The 16,143-nt window shown below is 41.2% G+C and overlaps 1 protein-coding gene and 1 long non-coding RNA gene across 10 annotated transcripts in view; one reads left to right on the forward strand and one right to left on the reverse strand.

Annotated features, from left to right (window-relative positions):
- Window positions 1–16,143, forward strand: part of PRKAG2 (protein kinase AMP-activated non-catalytic subunit gamma 2) — a 240,974-nt gene that overhangs the window by 162,689 nt on the left and 62,142 nt on the right. The window lies entirely within an intron of this gene.
- On the reverse strand, window positions 5,929–7,769 carry LOC116664782. The gene is made up of 5 exons (XR_004321223.1): window positions 7,645–7,769; window positions 7,384–7,434; window positions 7,126–7,246; window positions 6,454–6,615; window positions 5,929–6,062 (listed from the first exon to the last, which is right to left on the reverse strand). It is a non-coding gene; the product is annotated as an uncharacterized LOC116664782 (long non-coding RNA).

The following is a 16,143-nucleotide window of genomic DNA, read 5'->3' on the forward strand; positions in this document are numbered from 1 at the left end:
AGATAGTCCTGTAGAGTTAGGACTGAAGGATTTGCATTCTCCTCACCCTCGGTGCATTCTAAGATTATACAATCTGCTTTTGGACTGGACTGGGGACATTTGGAATAACATGAGTTTAAGGTGGAAGGACCCTTATTCTTCCCCTTAATCTCCTTGAGGAAGGGAGGGATGCAAATTTGATGCAAGCTGCATGAATGAGCATCATAAACTTTTCATTGGCTACCCTGGCAGTGGTTGTCAGAGGAGCGCGTTGGTCAGACTTGTATCATAATAAAAAGATGGCTCCAGTAACGAGCTAGAGGTTGGACTTTATAGGGGAAAGACTAGGCCAGCAGACCACCTAAGAAAGTACTGTAGTAGTCCAGTAAGACGACAAAGAGCTGAATTAAGGCCACAGGAGTGGAGGTTTGGAGGAAGGGGTTAATTGTAAAAGCACGTAAGAGATGAAATAGGCTGGCCCCAGTGATGCCCAAATAGGTGGTAGTGGAAGGAGGAGTCTAGGGTGACTCTCCAGCTTCTGGCAGGAAAGGATGGGTGGCGCATCGTTAACTGAGGAAGGGGAAGTAGATCTGGGGACGAGGGGCAGGTTCCACTGGGGGCACATTCTCTCTGAGTCTTTCAGGACATCAGATAGAGGTATTCGGGGCCTGGAATCTGTAAGTCTGGAGCGGAGAAGCAGAGGTTGGACAGATGATTCTCTTAGTCCATTTTATTTACCATTTATGAAGTCAAAGAAATCAAGTCTCTGAACACATTTGCCTGTACAACCGCCGGTGCTGGGAAGAGAACACAGTTTAAACCCGAGAAGGGACACTTCACCAACATGGTCGCATGAAAATGCATTTTAGGGGCTGAACATTAAATGGTGGAAAAATGACTGTACCTAATCATGCATTCTCGATGGGCTTGTCTTGATTTGCATTTAGATGGGAATTCCTCCAGCTCAGAACCAGGATTGTCCCTGAACTCAACAGCACTTAGAAAAGCATTAACTATGGCTGGCGGAGTATCACGGGTACCAGTGACACAAACTGTAACACCGGTGTTAATGGTGTTCCCTTAACAAGTCAGCAGAAATTAACTGTTGGAATGGTGGAAAAGTTTAGAACAAGCTTCCTTTGGCATCTCTCTAAGAACGGAGTGCCTGCTCTGTTAATGAATGACGCTCAAATTCTCAGCGGTGCTGGAGTAAACCTGTTTTGGGGTTGGGGGGTGCATGTTGGAACATTTTTTCCCACTATTTTTGAGTCCTGAGTAAGAATGACATCCACCTATCTTGAGCCTGATTAGAAAAAAGGTCTATTTTATTCAGAAAAAGGGAAATTGAAGCCGGTAGTTCAGTAATTAACCCTCTAAGGAACTACCCAGAGGAAACCCTAGTATGCTCTCTGCCAGCGTTGCCCTCTCCCCACACTGTCTCAGAAGCAAATTAAAAGCCCATTGCTTAGACTGTGTTCACTCACAAATTGGTCAGGCTATTCAATTATCTTGGTTTATCCCGATTAAGCCATTCCATTTACTTCCTTTGCATTTAATTTTAAAAATTAGACACATCTGGAGGAGTATTTCATCATCTCTTTTAAAAATAGCACTCCTCTAAGATGAAAAGTTCAGGTAATTGGCTGCACAACAGTATAAATGTACTTGATACTACAACTATGCACTTTAAAATGGCTAAGGAGGTAAATTTTATGTATGTGTATTTTACCATGATTATAATTTTAAAAAATCATTCCTCTAATTATGTAAAGAGAAGCAGAAAGAAGAGAATAAAGACTTCCTGTAGTCCCATCGCCTCGAGACAGGGAAACCGAGGTGCAGCGTTCCTGGCTGGGCCTTGGTTGTTCCTTCATACACAGATACAGAAACAGACATATCAGACATGTAGACAATGGGCTGGATGGTCTGGCAACATAGCTTTTCCCTTAATATTATAATCAGGCCCCTGTCTTCAATTTACATCATTTGGTTGTTAGGAGAATGTTATTTTTAAAAGTCTCCTGTTCAGAAAATGTCGCGGTCACACAGTTATTAACTAACTTTATATTATGCGAATGACAGAGCACACTGCTGGGTCTAATACAGTAAACAGCAAATATCACATCTAGCCTGGAGCACATGTTTAACATACCAAAGCCATCAGATAGAGACCATGTTGATATTTGGATTAAAAAAAATAGTGCAGTTTCGATGGATTTACTCACTAATGATCAGATTCTTGTAAGACATGAGCATATATAATACTTCAGTACCCGGAGGTCATAAGGGTCTTAAGCTGTTTGCCTGCCTGAGCCTCGGCTGCCAGTTTAAGGGGTCAGGTGAGCAGGAGAATGAAAGGAATGCGTTTTACCTTAAGATCTGTCCTCGGTCTTGGACTTGAATCTGACCTTTTACTTTTATTATGTCTAGCAATTAAAGCTTGGCTTGGGTGGATCCCCAAATACCAAGTTACATGTTCGTTACCCATCCTTAATGATACTCGGACTGGGTCATGATATCAGTATGACTTGTCCTTTTGCAGGATGTAAGAATGAATTTCAGAAACAACTGTCCTCTAGCTGTGTTTGATGTATTAGAACATCTACTTAATAGATTTAGGATTTTTCCTAGGATGCCCCTGCCCCCCCCCCCAAGAGGCTGCACATAGCCCTACATGCTGAAATAATCAAAGAAATTATCTTCAAAATAGAGGCCTGGTCTTAGTGGTTCAAGGCCTTGTGCTTCTTGCGGCTGTCAGGACACGGTGCCACAAATGGGGCTATGTTTCCACCCTGCCTGCCCCCTCACTCACTCTCACAAATGGACGATTAAAGAAAACAGCTATTTCCCACGAGGCATAAACTGTAGACTGCATTCAATGTGTGCATCAGGTTTGCAAACACCTGGTCAGTGACCGTGCAAGGACCCCGAGTGTTAAGGTATCTGTGTGATGAGAGAGGAAAGCCTTAAAGTCAACATAAATACTCATCCATTGCCTTTTATAACATGGTAAAAGCAAATATAAAGGCTTTTAGAGCCAGTCGCTCCAGGGACTTAGGGTGTAGTCAGCATTTAGCTTGTTGGCCTGACTTAAATGGAAGGGTGTCCACATCACGGACTCCCCTGAACAAAGCAAAGCCACTTTTAATTTATTTTTCTGAGAAATAGGGGGAGGGGGAATATATTGCTTGGATAAAACAAACACAAATAATAAAAGAAGCTCTATTTAAAACAAACTTAGAGGTAAAGAGACTGCTTTTTAAATTTATTTATTTATTTTTTTATTTTTTATTGCAGTATGGTCAGTTACAATGTGTCAGTTTCTGGTGTACAGCACATTTGCAAATGTTAGCCACTATAAATATAAATAGACTTTTTAAAAACAAGTTTCTTCTTATAGCACAGGGTACAATATTCAATATCTTGTAATAACCTTTAATGAAAAAGAATATGAAACTATATGTATGTGTGTACAAAGAGACTGCTTTTTAAGTAAACCACCAAAGCCAACCTGAGAAGATCAAGTTGTATTTACACATATATTTGGTGGAGCGCATAGAATAAGGTCCAATTTTATTTCCGTTCAAACAGCACTGCACCAGGTTAGTTGGGACCGTGGTTGCTTGCTGGGTCACCAGATTCTTTCACTACATAAAGAGTCAAGCAAGAATATGAAAATGAATATAGGTATATATATGCATGACTGGGATATTACGCTGTACACCAGAAACTGACACATTGTAGCTAACTACTTCAATTAAAAAAAAAAAAAGAGTCAAGCAGAACTTTCAGGCAGCCCATTATGGGACTAGAAATTCTGTAACTATCTGTTCTATCTCATTCTCTTCCCCTCCAGTCTTACTGAATTAAGTTCTGAGTTGACTTAGAAGATCAGTAGCAGCTATTAGGAGATTCTGTGCCTTATTTCCAGCTTGGTCCTTTAACACAATAGAGCAGCAGTTGACATAGTATAAACCAGCTCCTTAGTCATCTATATCAGAAAGAACTATGATGATTACAACGCACACTATTCTAGCTGCTTAGTGATATTAGCTGTGGGTTAAAACCATCTTATCACACGTCCCTCACTGACACTGTCCAAAATATTGGCTTCCCTTTACTCAGATCTGTACAAGTGGATCTGATCTGTATGCTTAGCTAAATATATATTGTTGGACTAAAGATACTTGCATATGAAATAAACTGTTTTCCTCGTTGTCACGAAGTGCATTTTGCACTGTCCTCCATTTTAAACTTTTAGATATTTCTAGTTTTTCAGTGATTCATCAGACAACACATTTCTCTCTGTGGTCATGATAAACAGTGATGTACTTAAAATTTTTTAAACTGAACCGCAGAGATGAAGCACAGTACGGTACTCCCTAAAATTTTAGGCTTAGCCTGAGTTTTCAGTCTTTCTAGTTTATTCACTGAAGAACTCCCAGGGTTTAAAAATGCAACATCGTCATTGACTCAGTGCTGTTAACTGGATTTATAACGTTGTGTTTGTTGGTCTGACTGTTACCAAATCACAGAGCACTGGGAGGATGTATGTTCATCACATTTGGGTAGGATGTCTGAGCTGGTCTGACGTGACGTATGGTCTGAGTGGGGATGTGATAATAATTCCCTGGGCTCTCACTAACTGCTGGTACAGGTGCTTTATGTGCCGTTAACTCACGCATTCCTTACAGCCCGATGAGGCAGGCACAGCTCTGATCCCCACTTGACAGATGGGGACATTGAGGCATGGACACTTCATGGTTGTGACCCACACCGTCACACAGGGCCCTTGCTTAGAGGGGCCCGCTCTGGGTTTCATGCTCTGTTGTTGTCGCATCATCTTGAAATTCTTTATTCTGGAGCCCGGGGCCCCTGTTCTTCATTTCGCTCTGGGCCTGGCAAACAGCAGAGCCAGTGCTGGAGTTTAAAACCGAGTTCAGGTGAGAGAGGCAGGCTGAGGCCCAGGTGGCCTGCTCCAGGATGCACCCTCCTCGCCCTTGCTGGCCCGCCTCCCAGGGGAGGCTCTCGTCCAGGAGAGGCTGCCCAGCTGCCCCAGCAGTCAGTGTCTCCCCCTCAGTTCCACGTCCACACACGCAGTTCCCTGAGAGGCACGGGAGGCCGCAGCCGTGGGGACTGAAGACTTAGGGACGGCTAAGGCCTCTTGGGAGGAACCAGCTGGTAGCTGACAGGTTATTTTCAAGAGGAAAATGGAAAGGACAGTGCCTGGCAGCATCCTTGTGGACTCGAGTCCTCCCACTGGCAGGGCACGGCTGCCCAGAGACGGGGCCCTCTGAGTCTCTGTATTTTGAGCCCTTTACGAGTATAAAACTATTGCTGTTCTTTTCTGAAGGATGCCCAAGGAAACAACGCGTAAGGAGAAAAATAAATATAATTACCTGTTCACGTATTTCCTCAGTGATTCCTAGAATTGGGGCAATGCTCCTGAGGTTAATTGTGGGAATAATTTCCTTTACAAGAGTGAACTCGCGAAGGAGGGTGTAGCTCAGTGGCAGTGTGCTTCGCGTGCACGAGGTCCGGAGTTCAATCCCCAGCACCTCCATGTAAAATACATAAATAAATAAAATAAGTAAATAAATGCACCTAATTATCCCCTCCCCAAACAAACAACAAACAGAAAGAGTACTTTAAAAAAAAAAAAAGAATTCAACAACAGCAGTAACCCAGCCCGAGCTCCTCCTCCTCCTTGGCCCTCATTTGTCTCAGTTCTCTGTCCTGGACACTGTCCCAGATGCCAGACCAAGGACAGGAAAAGTTTGGGAGAAGAAACCAAGCTGCCCCTTGAAACCCCAGATGCTGGGAGCGAATTCCTCTTTGTTCAGCTCTCGATCATTCTTCTGCTGGTAAAACCTAAAATGCTGCATGTGTCCTCGGGTCCTCGGGTCCTCAGAGTCCGTCCTGTTTGAGCCGCTCTGTCCTCCCGGCCCCTCCCAAGCCTGATCTGGGACGAGCCTTCACCAGCAGCCGGAGAGCAGGCGCCGTAATCCTTTGACGAGCGGCCGATAATGTTTAGGGCAGGCAGAGAGGGGAGGAAAGGTTCTGAGCTGCTGGGGATGATGAAGCTTTTAAAAAAAAATCTTGTAAATAATGACTGTTTAAAAAACAACTTTAAACACTCTTTAGGACACTAGAGGAGAACAGTGCTAATCAAAACTTAATTTTCAAGCTGCATTCTTTTGAGGAGAGTTATAAACAAAACAAAACACTAAGACTAAGCCGCAGTTTCCAAAACCTAGGCACTAAAAAGGCCTTGGCCAAGGCCTTAGATAAATAAGCTCGTAACCTCGAGAAACTTTTGAACGATATTTACAACCACACTGTGTGGCTTTTGTGATCCTGTCCACTTCCTTTATTGGCTTTGTTTTGCTTCCATAAAGACTTCACTGCTGTATTTAAATGCTTCTTCTGATGACTGCTTCTAGTTTTAATTATAGCTCTTCTTGAAAAACTCACCTTCAGCTGAAACAGGGACATGGGGACTCTGGCTCGAAGACGCAGGAAACTCTGAAGGCAAGGGTGTGAGTTTGTTTGAAAGTTACCATACAGACGACCCAGATTCTCACCCTCACAAGAAGATGAGTCTGCTTTTTGAATATTTGCACGGGAGTACAAGTTCTGAAAACAGAGATCAAGTAAAAGCCTCTATACAGACTGGTGACCCCCACTGCCAGCTCCTGTCCCCCTGCTTGACTCCCAAAATGTTGGCACTGGGCGGCCCCCTTGTTCACCCACCCAAGCAGGAAAATGGATTTGTCTTGAGAGGAAAGACCTGCAGAAATGGAAACTTTGGCTTGCCACTGGTACTTCTCAACAGGGAAGCCCACCAGTCAATGGTTCCCACCCACGCGTGCAGCCCCCACCCAGCCCTTCAGAACATCGCTATTAAATAAGCATCCAAAGAAAATCAGGCATTTGAGGGAAACTTCTATTGTGAAAGACAGAGACCAAAGAAATAGAAAAAAGGAACTTGGAGGAAGCATTTAAAGGGAATAAAAGGTACTACAGCCATGAAATAAGAACAGGATGCTATAAAAAAGGGCAGGGGGCAGAGGGAGGAGTATTCTATGATCAAGAGATCTAGGAATATAAAACTATGCAAACATATGCATAGAGATTCACACACACCTGCACTGGAAGGTGGAAGTTGAGCACATCTTCCAGAATGTAGACAGAAGGCCAACATAAACATTTATTGTAAAAAAGAGAAAATGAGGGTATCAGTTCAGGAGGTTCATCTGCTAAATACCTGGAGTCCAGAGAGGAAGAACCAAGAAGACAGAAGAGAAAAAGATTATCGCCTGTCCGTGAAGGGACCTGGGTTCCAGACTGACACCCAGCACAAAATGAAACAAAACAAACAAAAGGGAAAAAAAAAAGACTTACACCAAGACACAGCATCATGAAGTTTCAAAACATCAGAGAGAAAGACATTATCTTAAAATTAAAAAAAAATAAATAAAAATTAAAAACAAGAATTGTGAGTCAGAATGGCGTCAGACTGCAGAACAGCAGGAGCTAGAAGGCAGTGTGGTGATACGTTCAAAATGGAAGGGAAATGATTTCAAAATTGGTAATTTGGCAGGACATCAAATTGAAAGCCATTATCAGATATGCAAGTTCTCAAGAAATTACCTACCCACGTACCTTTCCTCAGGGAGATACTGGGGCATCTGGTCCTTCTCGATGAGGATGTAAATTAAGACCCAGGCATCAGGAGTGATGCCCAGGCTGCTGGGGAAGGGAAGTGGCTGTGGGACCACCGTGTGGAGTGTCCAGGTTTTGCCTGGAACCTGGAAAGCCTGGGAAGATGTCTCCAAGAAAAGAACAAAACCCACAGATCCCCTCATGCGTCTGATCGTACTGGTCGCCTGAGGTTATGCAGCGCTGTCATGTTGGTGGGTGGGTGTAACTAAATTATCCCTGTCTGCTAATTATCCAGAACTCATTTTATAAGGATCATTTTTATCCTGTTTTCAAACTGAAGGTGATTCAAGCTATGTTAGTCAACACTAAAATAGCTAAAAATGCTTTGTATTTAAAATATATATGTTGAAAGCATTTAGGCAAACCCCTTTTTTTTTTCCAACAAGTGAATTTCATAGTGGTTTTCTTTTTTTCTTTTTTCTTTTTAATTCTTCTTTTTTTTTTAACCCTAACCCCCAAAGATGATAGTATTAGGAGGTGGGTCTTTGGTTTTTGTTTGTTTGTTTTTATATGTTTTTGTGTTTTGGGGTGTTTTTTTCGATGGGGAGGTAATTAGGTTTAACTGAGCTGTATCTTCCCCCAATGGTGGTTTTCTAATAATGAAAAAAAAATCAATGAATGAATGACGTGAATGGGATAAAGAGAACAAGACTTCTTGGTTTATAAAAGGCAATATAAATTTCTGGGGGTTTTGGGTTTTTTTAATGAAGTATAGTTGATTTATAATATTATATTAGTTTCAGGTGTACAATATAGTGTTCCAGTGTTTTTCAGTTTATACTCCAAAGATAACGGCTATAATTCCCTGTGCTGTACAGTATATCCTTGTTGCTTTCTGTTTTATACATAGTAGTTTGTGTCTCTTAATCCCACACCCCTAACTTGCCCCGCTCCTAATCTGTCTCCCCACTGGGAACCACTGGTTCGTTTTCCATATCTGTGAGTCTGTGTCTCTTTTGCTATATACGTTCATTTGTATTATTTTTAGATTCCACATATAAGTGATATCATACAGTATTTGTCTTTCTCTGTCCGACTTACTTCACTATGCATAATACTCTCCAGGTCCATCCTGCAAATGGCAGAATTTCATTCTTTTTATGGCTGAGTAGTATTCTATTACAAACATATACACCACATCTTCTTAATCCATTTATCTGTTGATGGACGCTTACGTTGCTTCCATATCTTGGCCATTGTAAATAGTGCTGCTATGAACATTGGGGTGCATGTATCTTTTCAAATTAGTGTTTTTTGTTTTGTAACTGTACTGGGCTCTACTATGATCATTAAGATTTTCTCTTAATCAAAGTAAGTTTCTCAATAAACATGGAAAGAAATGCCTACCTAAACAATCCAAGGTCATTAAACCCAGAAGAGAGGATGAAGGGGCATCTCTTTTAACTTGTACTAGACAGTGAGTTGTTTTGAGTTTTGAGTTTTGCTCCCATGCAGTTCAGTGGTTCTCAGCTCTGTTGGTCTCAAGACCCCTTTTATACTCATGATTATTGAGGACCCCAAGGGCTTATTTTCTGTGGGTTTCATATATTGATATTTACCATATTAGAATTAAAACAGAAAATTTAAAATATTTATTTTAAAAGATCAATAGTAAACTTACGTATTATCGTAAATATATTTATAATAAATAATAGTGAGAAGAGTGGCATTGCTTTACATTATTGCAAATCTTTTTAATGTCTTAGTTAAAGGACAGTGGAATTCTCATATCTGCTTCTGCATTCATTCTGTTGCCATATGTTGTTTTGGTTGAGGTACATGAAGAAAACCCAGCCTCACACAGAAATGTGGTTGGAAAAGGGAGGAGTATTTTAATAGCCTCTTCAGAAAACTGGTGGTAGTCTTCTTGACAAGTGGTAGTTTTTTTTAAAGGTTAGTTGCAGTGTGCAATCTGAAACCATATTAATGAATTTTCATTGTCTACTTAATAGAGTCTGCTCTATTACATTAAAACCCATCACTCTGTTTTGCACTTTGAGTGCACAATTTTATAACATCACTTATTGGTCACTCAGAAAACATCAAGCCAATGATTTATGCAGATCGTCCAAAGGTAGCCCATTTCATGCCACAATATCCAAAAAGCAAAATCGCGTCTGTTAATAACCCTACCAGTCTCTCCTGGAGACGCCTCTAAGTATTGGGGAGCTGTCAGGCTCATTGTGGCAGATACAGCTTCTCCAAAATTCTAATTTTACTTGAAAACGTGAATGTTATCATTGGCAACAAGTCTGGTCAGTTGTTTTCCTTGAAGTGACAGACTCACTTTGTTCAGTTTGGAAAAATATCTGCCAGGTACCCAGGTCTGAGTAACCACAGTTCTTCAGCTTCTCAATGTTTCACTTAAAAAAGGCATCTCAGTCCCCAAGAGCCTTACCTCAAGAACACTGTCGTCAGTCAGCACCCCACGGAAGTGTTTTATATAGACTTCTTGTTTAATCATGCAGAACATTAAAAAGACATGTATCCAAGGGTTGAGATTTAATAAGATGAATAAATTTTGCTGCGCTATCAAGGACACTTTTAGGTGAAACTGGCTTTTGCCCCTGGAGCAGAAGTCTGGGATGGTTTGCCAGGGCCATGATGTGAGCTTGGGGGCTGGGGCTTCCCAGCGTGCCGACAGTGACAAGTACAGGCAGCAGTGGGTGGAAAGCAGATGATGCCCCAGCGTTGCTATGAAACAGCTTGACCGTAGGCTCCCTGAAAAGGTTGCCGGGACGCTCGGGCGTCCTCTGACCACACTTGGAGACTGCTAGTGTAGCTCCCAGGTACGCTGCTGTTGCAAGGCACTGATCCACAGATCCTTAGGAATGCTAAGTGACAGATGTGGGCTGCTGAGTGTCACAGGATTTATGACCGTCACCTCATCCCCACATCTGGTCCCAATCCTAGCCCACAGATCATTCCCTGGAGGGAAAGTTTTCTTAACCACCCACTTCCCAGCAGGAGAATAATAAACCATTACCACTTTTCTTTTAAATGTTTGTTGTTTGGGAAAAAAAGTAGAAGTACCAAGTAATACCAAGTAGTACCAAGTAGTCGTTATTCTTTGCCCCTCCCGTGTGTGTGTGTGTGTGTGTGTGTGTGTGTGTGTGTGTGAGCATGTCCTCCCAGACATGGAGGTCTACAGACCTGAAAATACCATGAAAAACACCAACCAGCATGTCAAGGCAGTTTAGTGTAGACTAAGTTTTCATTATATTATTTGCAACTTAAACATGAAGGAGTTGAGATCAAGCCATACTTCAATTTTAAAAAATGAAAATTTAAAAAAAAAAATGAGGGGGGAGGGTATAGCTCAGGGGTAGAGCGCATGCTTAGCGTGCACGTGGTCCTGGGTTCCATCCCCAGTACCTCCAATAAATAAATAAAAATAAATAAATAACACCCCCTGCCACCAGTCCCAAATACACACACACACACAAACGAATGAGTTGAAAGCATTCTTCTTGCTTCAGGCCTGCCTTAGTTCCTCCGGACACTGCCTGCTTCTTCGGGTGAAGGGAGACTTGAGTGGTGAGCGACAAGCTTCACGTTTCCCGTAGCCAGTGTCCCACATGTAGGACTAAATCATTCAGCCGAGAGGTGTCAGAAGATGTAGACATCTTTCTTTATTATCTAGTCTATGGCCATAAACTACGATTAAAGAAAAACAACTTGGCCATCTACTCACATACACGGACACATGATTAAAACAGCTTTCTGGAAACAATAATTACCCTCAGCAACCTACCGAGCAAAGTGGTATTTCTAGGACACTTCATTTTGAACGAAGGTAATTCCAACCCATTAAACTGCTTTCATGAGTCATGAATGGGTCACTGCTGACAGCTTTCAAAACACTGGCTTAGACTTGCCTACTCACAGCCCGCCTTCTCCTCTTCCAGTGCCAGGGCTCGTGGGCAGTTTCCGGGGGCTGCTTCTCTTTCATGCCATCGACTCTCCTTACTGCCCCCATGAGAGGCCCCTGTCGCCCCGCTGGAAGTCTCCTCCCTTCGCCCTGCAAACACCAGCCTTTCGCGTCTGGCTCTGGGCACCACCTTCTCTTGCCCTCCTAGACTGGTTTTCCTGAAGTGTAGGGTGAACCACCGTGCTGTGCAAGATGACTTGAGGCCATACGAGGATGAACATTTTAACAGCAATGTATTTGTGTATCGGGAAAAAATATTTAGAATCTTCAAACCTATGATTTCATGGAATTTTGCCTAAAGACTAGGTTTTTTTAAAAGTCAATTTAAATAACTGTATAGATTGTATGTGGGGGTTGTATTGTAGCCCCATTGTATATGGGGCTATGACATAAAAAAATGGACACCTGACTAAAGTTTGGGAAGCACAGCTGATAAATCAAAAACCTCTGTCACCCCACCCTCTCCTCCTTTGCTGTAGAGCCACAAAGGTTACAGCTTCCCTGGTTACAGCCCAAAGGTGCACTCGGACAATCAGCCATCTGAAGTTTAACAGCTTTATCATAGCGTTTCCCATTTCTTCTTACCTCAAACAAGCTCATCCTGCCAATTTTCTGTGATATTCTAGCCTCTTTTCTATTTATTCCCTAATCCACTGAAATACCAAGTCCAAACTATTTTTATCTCCGTGATACTTCTCAGCCTTGCTTCATTTCTACATTCATTGTAAAGACATGTGAGATATTCTCCCTGACTCCAGGCCCTCCCATATCCAACCATTTCCACTCCACACAGACATTAAGGTCTTTTTATATGGCCAAAAACAGTTGGAGACAACTGCCATTCACTCCTTACAGCCTACGCATGAAATCTCATTCCATTCCCTTATCTTCCAGTGGTCTCTACCAATCTTTCTTTAACTTCTCTGCAAGGACACTGCACTCTCAGATAAAGGCCATCTGCCCTCTGTGTCCTGCAAGTGTCTTTACCTTCAGAGACTGTCCTCTGCCCTCGCCATGAGCTCGGATGCCCTCCTTCACAGTCTTGCTTCCTTCAAAATCTGCCTCGATACATCTCTTTAGGAAGCCTTCCTCTCAAAGTACCTTAGCATTTGTATCCACTATGCAGTTGCTATCGTTTTTTTAATTTAAACTACTTTGTAAGTGTTACATATGCAGAAATGTAGTTTCCACAATTATAGACTATAATCCGCACCAAATTAGAATATCATCTCCTAAGGGCAGGGCCTGTATCTGATATAATACCCAAATATCACTTAGGATGTTCTGACAGTGTATATTCAAAGCAACAGAAAACTCCAACTCAAACTGACTTGCAGGGCGAAGGCATCTAATGTGTCCTATTGCTGGTCCAGAGGTAGGACAGGCCGCCGGCAAGGTGAGATACAGGTCTACTCAGTGACGTCACCAAGAGCCCAAGTCCTTTCTCTCAGCACTGGCTTCATCTGAAGACTGGTCCTCAATAGTACTCAGGGTGACTGCTGTCTGTGGCAAGAACAGGGGGCAGGTGGGGACATGCACACGTGAGTGTGGGCGCTGGCTCCCTCCAGCTATGAGTCTTTCCCTTTAGTCCAGGATAACCTAAGAAAGATTGTCACCATCAAGACTTGTGTAAGAAAAGGGTACATGCTGTGACAAAATTAGGAGGTTATTTGAGGAAGGAAGATGGTGGGAGAGGAACAGATGCCAAGTGGACAATCAACAGTATCCACTACAATTTAGTACAGTGTGCCACACACTGAGGGGCACACATTGCTAATGACTGAGTCTAAAGTGGGGAATATATACATTTATATTTATACATATTATTGTATATGATAATACATAATATTACACATACACATTTATATATGCTATGTATATAATATGCAGAGTAACAGAAATATCTTTTCAGAACAAAGAAACAAATAAAATGATATATTTAGGTAAGAATCAGAGCATACATGTAATACACTAAACACATAAATATAGGTAAGATTATGCAGTATCAGGGAACCACAAAGTAAAGAACTAAAGGTAAGAGGTACTAAATGACATGATTACTTATGTAGGAAATCCCAAGTAATCAACACAACAGTCACTAAAACTTACAAGTAGATTCATCAAGGTCACAGGATACAAGGCTAATATATAAAAAATCAGTTTCATCTTTCTATGGTAGCAGCAAACAATTGGGGAATGAAATTTTAAAAATAGCTTGATTTACAAGAGCATCAAAAATAATAATAATAATAAGATGCCTAGGAATAAATTTAACAAAAGACATGCAAGATCTCTACACTGAAAATTACAAAAGATTGCTGAGAGAAATCAGAGATAATTAAACAGAAAGATATAACATGATCATGAATTAGAAGACTCAACTTTGTTAAGATGTGAATTCTTCCCAAATTGACCTACAGATTGAATGCAATCCCAACCAAAATTCCAGCGGCCTTTTTTTTTTTTTTTTAAATTCCTAAGTGTGCGTGGAAATCAAAAGACTTAGAGGAGCCAAAGCAATTTTTTAAATGAAGGACAAAATTAGAGTATGTTCACTACCGGATTTTAGGACTTGCTGTAGAGCTATAAGAATCAGGACAGGATGGTCATGATGAAAGTACAGAGATAAAAATACAGTCTTTTCAACAAAAAACATGGGGACCAACTGGATATCAGCGTGGGAAAAAGGACCCTGAACCTTTAACACACATCATAATAAAAAATTAAACCAAAATGGATCATAAGCCTAATGTAAAAGTCAAAATATAAAGAAGGAAACATTGGAAAAAAATCTTCACAGTCTTAGGGGAGGTAGAGATGTCTTAGATAGGACACAAAAAGCATGATTCATAAAAGGATGGATTGGAGCACATCAAAAATTTTAAATTTTGCTCTTTGTAAAACATGGTTAAGAGTTTGAAAACACAAGCCACAGAATGGGATAAAATGTTTGCAATACATGTATCTGACAAAGAACTTGAATCTTAACTATATATATAAAAGGTTTTTTTGGTGGGAAGGAGGTAATTAGTTTTATCTACTTAATATTTGTTTTTCTTTTTAATGAAGCTACTGGGGGTTGGACCCAGGACCTCATGCATGCTAAGCATGTGCTCTGCCACTTGAGCTATACCCTCTCCCCCTTAACTATATATTTTTAAAACATTGTATTATCGATTACTGTGTAACAGATTACCACACACTTAGCAGCTGAAAGCATGTACTTAAGATCTCACACTTTCTGTGGATCAGAAGTCCAGGCACAGCTTAGTTGGGTCCTCTGCTTAAGGGTCTTTTATGAAGCCACAGTCAAGACATCAGGCAGGGCTGAGTGTCATCTGAAGGCTTGACTGGGGAAGGACCCATTTCTGAGATCATGTGGATTGATGGCAGGAGTCAGTACTTTGCAGACTATTGGACTGAGGGCCTTGGGTCCTTGTCACATGGGCATCTCCAATATGGTAGCTTGCTTCAGCAAAGCCATGAACGGAGAGAGTCTGCTAGTATGACAGAAGCCACAGTCTTATGTAGCCTAATCTTGGAAGGGATAGCCCATCACCTTTGTGTGTTCTGTCAATTAGAAACAAGTCACTAGGTCCAGCTCACACTCAAGGAGAAGAACCAGGAGGTGGGGGCCTCAGGAGCTGTCTTAGCATTTGTTGGCCACATTTATACTACTCAAAAATGGACAAAAAAATCCAATCGATAATGGGCAAGATTTGTATAGTCACTTCACTGAAGAAGATCTAAGAATGGCCAATAAACACATTAAAAGATATAATTAGTCCTCAAGGAAATGCAAATTAAAACCACAATGAGAAACCATTATATACCCACTAGAAAAACTTTAAAAAAAAAAAAGCTAATTAAATGACCCAGTCATTCCACTCTTTGCTGTTTATCCAAGAGACATGAAAAATGTGTCCATACAAAGACTTGGCAATGTATATTTACAGGAGCTTTATTCACAATGGTCAAAAATTAGAAATTTCCCAAATGTCCATCAACAGGTGAATGGTGACAAAATGTGGCATATTCATACAGTGGAATACTACTCAGTAATAAAAACAAACAAACAACTGATATACTGAACCATCATTACGCTGAGTGAAATAATCCAGGTGCAAAGGAGTGGATACTGTATGATTCCATGTATATAAAATTCTAGAAAATATCTGTAGTAACAAAAAGTAGATCACTGGTGGCCTGAGACAGTGAAGAGAAAGTAGGAATGAACTGCAGAGTGGCATAAGGAAACTTTTTGGGGTAAGAAAAATGTGTTATATCTTGATTGGAATAGTGGTTTCCAGTTGATACAGCAAATTGTATGCTTGAAATGGATACAGTTTATCGTAGGGAAATTATATCACAATAAAAAAAAAGATACACTAAACATCTTTCTTGAAAGATTTACATTTTGAGGTAGGCAAGTCCTACACCTGCAGTTAGTTGGCTCTGTGTCCTGAGTTCACCCTCATCCATCCTCCAGAACACCACAGATAGTGAAT

Source organism: Camelus ferus, chromosome 7 (assembly GCF_009834535.1).
Source record: "Camelus ferus isolate YT-003-E chromosome 7, BCGSAC_Cfer_1.0, whole genome shotgun sequence".
Classification (NCBI taxonomy): Eukaryota; Metazoa; Chordata; class Mammalia; order Artiodactyla; family Camelidae; genus Camelus; species Camelus ferus.